We start from the raw sequence: 9,982 nt of genomic DNA on the forward strand, positions 1-9,982 counted from the left end.
TCATTGCTCTACTATTTTTCCTTGCTCATAATTCAGAAAGGAGACGAAGCATCTGAGCCCAGTTTGGGACTAATAATTTCTAAATAAAAGATAAATATGTCAAGGCTTCATAAATAGAAAGGAGAGCACAGCACTATAAATAAGCTTTAATATTTGTTTTATTCTAAAGTATATCTGGTTGAGCTCCCGCCTTTTGCACAATGCTATTACTACTATGCATCTGGGTGCATTAAAAAATTCCATGGGAAAAGGACTTGCTTTATGTCCTGAAGAATTCCTGAACCACTGCTTCTGCAGAATGCTCTGCAGCCCTGCGACACAGCTCCACGGAGCTGACTGCCCAGGAACATTTAGCAAACAGCCATTGTGCTGCATTTGTCCGAGCAGTTTTTTTGGACTACGTGGCAGGTGCGTAATCAGTGCACATTGCTTTTTTGTTTTTCTTTTTTCCCTGTTCATGAATATTACGACCTTAGTCCTCAAATTTATACAATGCAGTTAGTGTGAAGAGCTCCCGCGACACCTTCTAAACTCATGGCTGAAGATGTGTGAGAGGGATATCCCAACAGCCGGCAGTCCATGACTACCAGGCACACGATGGCATTGCCCAAGGAACGGGTCCGTTAGCACTACGCTTTCCAGGGGCAGCCTGGTGGCTATCAGGCTGCCATCAGCCCAGCAGTTAACCAAAGTAATGCTTGCTTCATCCAGAGCGTAAAAGGTGCTTTGTTCAAGTCAAATAGAATCCTATATCAGCAGCATACATTAATAACTGATAACACATAAAATATCCAGAGCATTTAATACTATCAAACTAATTAGGTGTTGGTTTGCCAGGAATAAAGGCGAGGTTAAAAAACCCAAGATGACATGATTACCACTGAGTAAGACATTCTTGCTCATCCTTGCGCATAGGCTAAAAGCATAGGTGACTGAGACAAGTCACCAGGCTGGAAGCCAAACTTATTTCACACACTAAATTTGCAATGAAAATTCTAATGAAGCCATCCCGACAAGCTAAAACAGTGCTGCTCTGGCCAGAGGTCTCCAGCCAGCTCCCTCTGAGGTAGATGCGGAAGCATTAACTTGCTGAAGGGTCACTCAGTGCACAGAGCACGTTACTGCTAAAGCTAACACTGCAAAAGTGTCATGACTGCCACGAAAACTTGGCAGTCCACGTGAAAAAAAAAAATCACTTGCCATCCTTACTGTAATTGTGCTGAAGAAATTGCTTATTAAAGACATGTACCTGTCCCAATCAAGCAGAGAAGGACTTGCAAAGCTGTTCTATGAGCCTGAAACCCTGCGTGTACTAACCTCTCATCCTGTGTGAGAGAGCTGGTGTTAAATAGGGTCAGAACTACACTTGCTTTGGGGAGAAGAAAGGCTCACTTTGAAGACAAGCTGGTTACCCTGTTTTTCTTCCTACACCACAGCTTTCAGATTGCAGCTAGAACTTGAAGGGAGTTGTTCCCACAAGCTCTCCAGCCCAATGTCTCCACCCGAGAGGCTTGAGTAAATAGCAGAAGCTCTGGATATGAATCAGATGGAAAAGATTCAGCCCTCTCTGCTAGGTCTGAGTTCAAAGGCATCCATGGCTGAACAGCTAAATCAAGATCAGTATCTGCCTGTGAGGGCAGAATGGAGCATTCAGGAATAATGAACTGCTCACCCTTACATGCTCCTTTCTAGATGTAGTGGAGCAGGTCAAAAGCGGAGTCCAGCTGAAGCAGTCCGTGCACATAACAATGAGGTTGGTGGGGAAGTCGGATTGTTTTCAGACCTTCTTTCCTCTGTTTCTTTTCTGTTCTTCAGCTGCCTCCAACTGAAGTCCAAACCTCCCCTCTCAGTATCAGGGCTCAGCCTCACTGCTAGAGGAAGACCACAGATGCTGCAGAACGTATCTGAGCAGAGCTCAGCGCAGGGCTCTCAGCTCCATGACAGACCTCCTCCTCCTCCTCCTGCTGCTCCGTGCTAGGACCAGAGCAGCCCTTCTGTCATCACGAGCAGCCTGCATGATTCGATTCATTGCCCATGTGCACACGCCAGCCCTGAGTTTTGCTACATGACATCGTGCTCCCGGTTACATCTACACAGCGGCTGGCACCTGGGCAGGTACACTCAAGTAAATATACCCATGTCATGGCACCATGAGCTTAGGCATAAACGGACAGAGTCAGGGACAAAGAGGATTTGAGAAGGGAAGGACGTGTCCATGGCCAACAAAGCAGCTTGGTGCCAGCGCTGGGCTGAGAACACAGGTGCCTCTGAAGGCCTCATGCTCAGCAAGAAACCTGCTCACCTGTGCCACCTCTGCAGCTCCTGGTAGCCATGTGTGAGCTCCCCTGTGCATGCAGACACGGCCCTGACTGCTCACCAGCATGGGTACCCCACTTGGGGTGCTGGAATACAGCCGGAGCCCACAGCTAGGGTGTGCCTGTACCTCCCTCTGTGAAGCTGCCTGGTTTATTATCTGTAGAACAGCACACCTGGGAAGATGAGCCAAATAAGTACTAGATATAATCAGATACTTTCTGTCTTCAGCTGCCACCCATGTGCACACCTTCCCTACAAGCTGTGGAGTGAACCTGCTAACGATTCTATTAATAACGAGCCGTGTAAGTAGGTGAACTGGATGAACTTGTGTGAAAGCAAAACCCCAGAGGTAGATCAGTTGCTCTGTTCAAAGCAAGCAGATAACTATCCCAGGCTGCAGGCAACTCCCCCTTTCCCACCTCCTCCTCTGGGACATCTCCAGGCATGTCCAGGGTGGTGCAGCCTGGCAAACAGACACGGAGTCAGCCATGCACGCATTTAAAAAATAAAGGAATCACAAAGCCACCAGTGACCCTGGGAAATGCTGAGCACCAGGACGTCCGCTGAGGACTCTCCTTTGTATTCATCTCCAAGGTTCGTGATGCTGTCAAGGCACAAAAGTAAAACTGTTTGCTCCCCAGGGGGTTGTGTCCCCCTGCTTGTCACCTGCTATCTGCAGCCCCTCTCTGCCCGCAGGATCACAGCACCTGGTACGGCAGCGACTGCGGCATCACGCAGAGGGGACTGGCTTCAGCCAAGGACAGGGCAGCACGGCTGGCGAGCAATGCCTAGGACGCACATAACCTACTTGCAGGCAATGCCAGCCACTGAGCAAGAGAGGAGCACCAGAGCGCACTGCAGCGTGTCCACCGTTCCCCAGGGCCCTTTCATTTCTGAGCAAAGCCTGAGTTTCATGTCGGTGCAGCGAAGAGCCAGGGACAGACTCGAGTGTGGGTTTGTTAGCGGTGAGCATGGCAGCTCCCCTGGAGACCAAACCATTCAGCAGCCAGAAGAGGGCTGATGGGAGCCTCTCAGACAGGCGTTTTTGTACCCTTGACAAGAATTAAAACCTGCTGCCTTGGGGGTTATGTTAAAGGACCACAGTCTTAGCATTATGGTGATCAGCAGGGCAATGCCAGGGGCAGAGTTGGCTGTGGAACCATGAGGGCTGGCGAAGGACAGTCTGCTCAGCAAGACTTCAGGTAGCTTCAGCTCCCGGCATGCGTCTGAGATGCATACGCTTTGCCTGACTCTCCTCCCTTCTTCAGACCTACGGACAGGACTCAAAGAGAGCTGAAGGGGGGGGGTGAGTAAAAGATCTCAATGCAAAAGAACAGGCTGAGTTAACACTGATGTTAACACATGTCAAAAAAGGACAAACGTTACATGTGGTGTATATAAGTACTTTAACAACACAGCTCTATTAATAATGTCAGTGACAGTAACCCCTCCAAACTTAGGAGGATATTTTTCTTCCCAAGCAGGAGACAAAAACTGCCACAGATGCTGGCTGCTGAGGCTGGGGCACTGAAACAGTAAGGACAAATGACGCATCATCAGAGATGCTGTTCTATTAAAAGGCGTTTCCACTCTTCAAATGGAGCTGTGTATTAAAATTCCAGATTCACCTGGTAATAAATTATGTTGTTTAAAGACAAATATTACACCTTTTGCAAACTCTGAAGGGAAAGGAAGTAAGGCTGGACAGGCAGACCCCTGCTGAGTGCTGCTCTGGCTCTCTGCCATTCCCTGACTGACAGCTGATAATTATCTTTGATTTAATGTCACTTAATGTTCTCTCCCCCACCCCAAGCACCTTGGTTATTCTCTTCCTGTACCGACATATGCTAGGAAAAGGAGGGTTTGTGAAGAAAAGGCAAAAACGAATATACTCCTTCAGCAAGCTACAGAGAAAATGCACATTTATTTACCTATGAAAAATGTTAAACATTCTGCCAGATAAGAAAACTACAATTTAAGCTTTAAACTTTAAAGAAGAGTGTAAAGCATGGGTAAATGCCTTAGATATAAATGAATGTAGGCAGGGGTTTTTTGGTTGGTTGGTTTTTTACTTGCAGACCAGCAGCACTGAGCATTCCTAATGCTCAGTTCTGGAATCTGGATGCCACCACACACACAATGCAATAAATACTATTACTGCTGGTTAGTACACAAATACTGGGGTAAGCAGAGAGAAGAGAGCAAAATTCAGAGAAATGTAGCTTAAAAGTAAGTTCCTTTGCTTTGGAAACTCTCAAAGAGAGAGATTTCACCAAGAAAACTAATGTAAAGCCAGAGCTGCGTTTCCTTTGTGACAAAGGGACAGATGAAGGCACCATTCCAGCGTTGACGTAGTACTAAATGCACTGGGGAAAGAAAGCAGGAGAGACCTGCACAGAGCCGTGCAGAGGGATCCCTTAATACTGCCATGAAACAAACCATAATTTGATCTGTCCCTTGGTGCTCCAATCTCCCCCTCCTTTCCCAGACCCCAGCCTCAGCTAACAGCAAGCTCACTCGGGGACACGTCTGTGCTCCTGCGAGGAGGGTGCTGAGCTCTCGCCCTCTGTGAGGCTGACCAGCATCAGCCCTCACACCCCTCCCATGGGTCAGCTGGTGACAGCACTCACAGTGCTTTCTCCACCTATAACCTCTTCAAATTTGTGTTTCTTCTCAGCACAGGGCTTAGCACTCCCCTCTTATCTGTACGCTAGGACATGAGAGCTTCTACCTCCTTACCCAGTGTTCTCCTGATCTCAGCATTACACAACTCTGTCTTCTTTTGCCAAAGTCCATGAAGTGCCACGGTGCCGTTCTACGGCCCATTTACCTCTTATGGTATTACAAAAAGTCTCCAGAAAAAAAAGAAACAAAAAAAAAAAAAACTTTTGTACTTGTGCATCAAAGAAAGTGGAAGGCACGCCTGCTTCTTCCTTTGCATGAGGATCTGTGTTCACTGATGGCATCTTTTATAAACACATCATGTATTCCACCTAAAGGTGCTGTGCGCTCAGAAAGAGTCAAATATATTAGCATTCTTCAACCATAACTTTTGAAGTCGGCATTTGACTATTTTTGCATTTCTTCCAGGTTGTAGTTAGACAACTCCTAATTCTATGGGGAGAGCAAAGACTATAAAATGCCAGAGCTTCACTCCGCTGAAATAACATTAGCGAAATATCAAGTCCTTTATGATGTCATGAGGGATTCCTTAATGTGACTATAGCCTCCTAATGACATCATAAAAAACAACTGCAACATCAGAAAACAGCCAAGGGTCATCAATCAGCCCATCCTCTCTCCTACTCACCAGGGGCAGCAGCCCAACTTGCTCCTATCTGCTTTTTACGATCGGTGCTGTCCGCTGAATAGCACACAGAGAAGAGACTAATAATCATACAAATATCAGGGAGAGCGGTCAATCATCACCTGAAATGTTCAGTACACCTGAGGGAAATTCGGGTGCCGCAGCCTGAAGAGTCTGCAAGTTTAGCATGTAGAAGAGACGACGTTACTGCCTTAGAGGTGACCCGGCGCTCTCCGGGCAACAGGCAACACCAGTTAGCAATGCAGTCATTTTTAAAATGTGCAGAGAACGGGACTAAAAACGAATTCTTTGGTTGCTCTCCTCATCCTCTAGCCCTCAGCAAAAGCTTTTTCCGTGCTGCCCAGACACCCATCTGCACATCCTATATTACAAAGACCGGTCTGAAAGAAGCCTTTGTGCTGTCGAACTGAAATGGGTGACAGTCCCATCGAGATGCAACGACTGCCAAATCCTCTGGCAAGAATGGAAACAGCCTCCCCCATTTGAGAATGCGATTCCTCAAAGCTAAAGCCTCATTATACTCTCTTAGGAGTACTTGGAAGTTTTCCAGCGTTGGGGACCTCTTAAGGAGTTCCCCAGACTCTTAGAAAAAAAAAAATGAAGCGACAGATACTGCGGTCTACTGTGGTCTCTAGATGTTTCACAGTCTCTCTTGGAAGGCATTTATAATGGAGCTTCTGCCAGCAGTGCTGACCAAAGCAGAGGGTCCTTTTGCTGGATGAAAAGGGAAAGGATCTGGATCCTTACCTTGTCCTTCACATTTTTACAAATGTTCATGCAGCCTGCTCCTGAGCAGTGGGCTACATCCATCCTACCTAGCCATCCTGAGGCATGACTGCTGTTGAGAAATTTTAACTTTTCCAGGCTTGGATCCTAAGAGGTAGCCGAGAACAGGGGCACACTGTGCTAAGCACTGAGCAGAGCAACAGAGAGCGCTATGTAATGAGGTACATAGCTTCTGTACTTCTGTACCTGGGGGGAAGTGTAAAATAGGCCAGCAGAACAAACAAGCTGGTGGAAACAAGCAGCGTAATGCTGCCATAATTTAGGTAACGGAGAAAATTCAATGCAACATAAATAAATAGGAAGGGCAGGAGGGGACTCCCAAGGAAAAGGGTAAGACGTGCTCAAGAGGAATGAAACTGAGGTGCAAAGACCTGCAAGGGAAGGAGGAAGAGGAATGACACAAAATTAACCAGCACAGGGCAGTAACAGTCCAATCTGCAGAAAATCTTTGGGATGACTGCAAGCCCTGGCTTGGCTTATGGTCTGCAGCCCCCCGCCTTGCTCTGCAGCCCCCAACCTTGCTCTGCTCTGCAGTTTTCCAACAGGAGGCAAGAGGGGAATGAGCCCTCTGTACATGCACGTGCAGCCTGGCCAGACCACATCTTCCCAGCTTCATCTGCTGGGGATCAACAGCACACAGAGCTTCCTTCTCTTATATGGGCTTCCGAGTCTTCTTCTACACAAAGCAGAATTGCAACTCCCAGAAAAAATGGTCAAGAAGTTTCTCATACTCTAAAAATCTGCCCAGACGATAACGTCACCCTATGGAAGCGTTCCTGAAGCATTAACAAGGAGTACCCATTACTGCAGTGCTCACTGCACGGCAGGCTTCTCTCCTCTAATCTCCTAGGCGATCTGTGAGATAGAAGCAGATTCTAAGCCACCAGAACAAGGCTGACTTACTTCCCTTTCCAGCACTGCCAAAGATTCAAATGCTTCAAAAAGAGTATGGCATCACAATCCTCAAAGTCATTAACAACTGCGTAAAATTTTCAATTCAGCTAGCTCAGCCCCTTGGGCAACATTGTAGGGTACTATTTACTGCCTGCTTAGGGCCACACTGATCATTTTCAACAAGCAATTCTGGATGAATTCTTTTCACGACATTGGTAAATTAGCAATACTTTCATACCGAAAATCTCTTCATGGGTGAGAGAAAGCAATAAACTAGGCAAAGCAGAGAAGTGCCTTCCTGCCATCGCGCGGGGCACAAAAGATGTTACAAACTCCCTTGGATAAAAGCAGTACTTTATTTCACATTCAGTGAAATCACGACTATATCAAAGACTACTTTATCACTTACATTCCCAAATAATCAGAATAAGTTAAAAAATTTTCTGCACGCCTATTCTAGACAGTTATATAGTACAAATTAACCAGTTCAGGGGGCACTCTGCTGGTTGGAGCAGATCTGAGCCCATCTCTGTCTGCCGTAAGGGCATTCTTCAGTCCTCCTCTAAAACTTCATGTAAGGAGACAGACTCGGTGATGGGCTGATGCAGGCTAATGCATGCACAGAACAAGGCTGTTTCAGAACGTGCACTGATCAGTCTGATGCTGTGACACAAGCCAGACTGACCTTCTTAAATCCAAAGTATAAGCCAGTGGGAAATCAGCTCTTTTCAGACAGTGCCTGACCCCTCCAGACTCTGCCCATTTGGGCTTCCTTTTTATTTTCCAACATTCAGCAGCTGCTCATGCTGATACCCAGAATTTATTTTTTCTTTTCTGCACTACATGGCTGCTATTTCCAGAAAAGGACCTGGAACAACTTCCGTTTCAGAAGGGAAAACCAAAATGTTATGCAGCTGTGTAAAACTGCTAAGTACCTCGTCAGTGCTCGTAACAGAGAACACCAGCCTCAGAAGTCACAGAACCTCTTCTTCATCAATCCCCACATTTGGAAGCACTGGGAAAAGGAATTTGCTGCACCTCTGAAATTAGCTGAAGCTGGAGCTTGTCTCTTAGCTCAGCAGCCAGGGTGCCCTCGAGCTCTCTGTGACTGAACCCTCTCAGAGGCACGCAGGGCAGAGCCATCACCGGCTCTGTGTTTCACCTGCTCCACTGAGCAGCTGCAGGGAGAAGTCTGTTTTCACAGATGAATTCTTATTAGAAGGTTGTGTTCTGACTTTATTTCAAGGTTCCTGCATCTCAACCCAGCCTTTGGAGGAGCACACAGCACCCTTCCCCTCTCCTTTGCGCATCCTTCAGTAGCTGCAGAGAGATCTTAGGGGCAAACGAGGCAACAGCCCAAAGACCAGCTCCTGTGGAGGTCAAGTCAATTAAATCAAGCAGAAATGAAAGTCATCCAATTACCGGGGGAGGGAGCAGCTCCTCCACTACCTTTTCCTGGGGCTCAGAAGAGCAGCTTGTATCATCTCCTTGCTCCTCGCAGAGCTCTGCTGCCTGCCACCTGGTGAGCCCCGTCCATGCCGATTCCCCACGCCCGGCGCTCGCTGGGCCCGTCGTTTCTGCTCCCCCTTCAGCTAGCAGATAGCAGAACGCCCTCCCTTTCCACTTGGCTGTTTCTCAACATGAGGTACAACCGATTTGGATGTATTTTAAGCACTGGTCTCAGCAGAAGCTGCTCTCAGCAGAGCCAACTGAACACGGGCTGAGCGCTGATCAGCCAAGCCCATGGGTCTGGCTGACCCCTGGCCGCACACCATGTCCCTGGATTTCTTTATGCCTTGCCATTAATGTTCTCTTAATTTCAGTCTTGTAGCACCAGTCGGCGACTGCCAACTCACCAAGCCTGAGGAGGTCGCACACTTCCAGTCCTGATGCTGCACAAACTCCCTTCCTCAGGGTTTCTTTCAGCTTCTTTCTTTTGTTCAAAGCAGCAGTCCTATGCTCAATGGTGCTCTCAATTCCTTAATTTAGGGATACCAGAGCCCATGCAGATCACTTACAAGTCAGCATGGAGTACAGAGAAGAGGAGGGGGCAGTGCTGCTGGCATTCTGGATAAACAAGATATTCAATAATTTTAATCTCAGTGTAACTCTGCTATTTCCAGATTACATAATCCCACTCTTGCAAGAGGGTTATTTGAGCAGACTGTCACATTAAATGAATGCATTTGCTGCATATGTTAATTGCAGTAGAAAGCTGTTAAGCAAATCAGCTTGTTGCACCAAAACGTTATTCTTTTAGCAGGTCTGTTCCTTTCATGGATCTCCAATTCCCAGGCCATGCTCCTTCAGAATGCACATTTCAGTTTGAGGCACAGAAATGTGCTCACTGAACTGATCAATTTTTTTATCATGTTGACTCTCGGTTAAATTTTAAGGCATGCTGTGCCACAGAAGTCAATTCTTTTTAACAGGTTTATTCTACAGCAAGATTTCAATGGAAATATTCAAAACCATACACGGAGAAGGGCTAACAAAAATGTATTTTCTTAACAGATATAAGTATTAATAAATTGTGCAGCTTTTTGTCTGGCACATCCCACTCTCATACTAGCCACTTACTAAGTTCTTTTCATCACTTACTTCAGAGTCTATTTCTGTGAAAAAGCAGCTGTGTTAAAACCTTCGCAATCTAAGCAT

General features: G+C 46.8%; 1 long non-coding RNA gene across 1 annotated transcript in view; it reads right to left on the reverse strand.

The window, feature by feature from the left end:
- The window catches only part of LOC121058858, a 60,411-nt gene that overhangs the window by 41,585 nt on the left and 8,844 nt on the right, over positions 1–9,982 (reverse strand). The window contains exon 4 of the long non-coding RNA XR_005814377.1: positions 5,211–9,391. This is a non-coding gene — a long non-coding RNA (uncharacterized LOC121058858). The remainder of the gene's footprint in view (positions 1–5,210; positions 9,392–9,982) is intronic.

This window comes from Cygnus olor, chromosome 23 (assembly GCF_009769625.2).
Source record: "Cygnus olor isolate bCygOlo1 chromosome 23, bCygOlo1.pri.v2, whole genome shotgun sequence".
NCBI lineage: Eukaryota > Metazoa > Chordata > Aves > Anseriformes > Anatidae > Cygnus > Cygnus olor.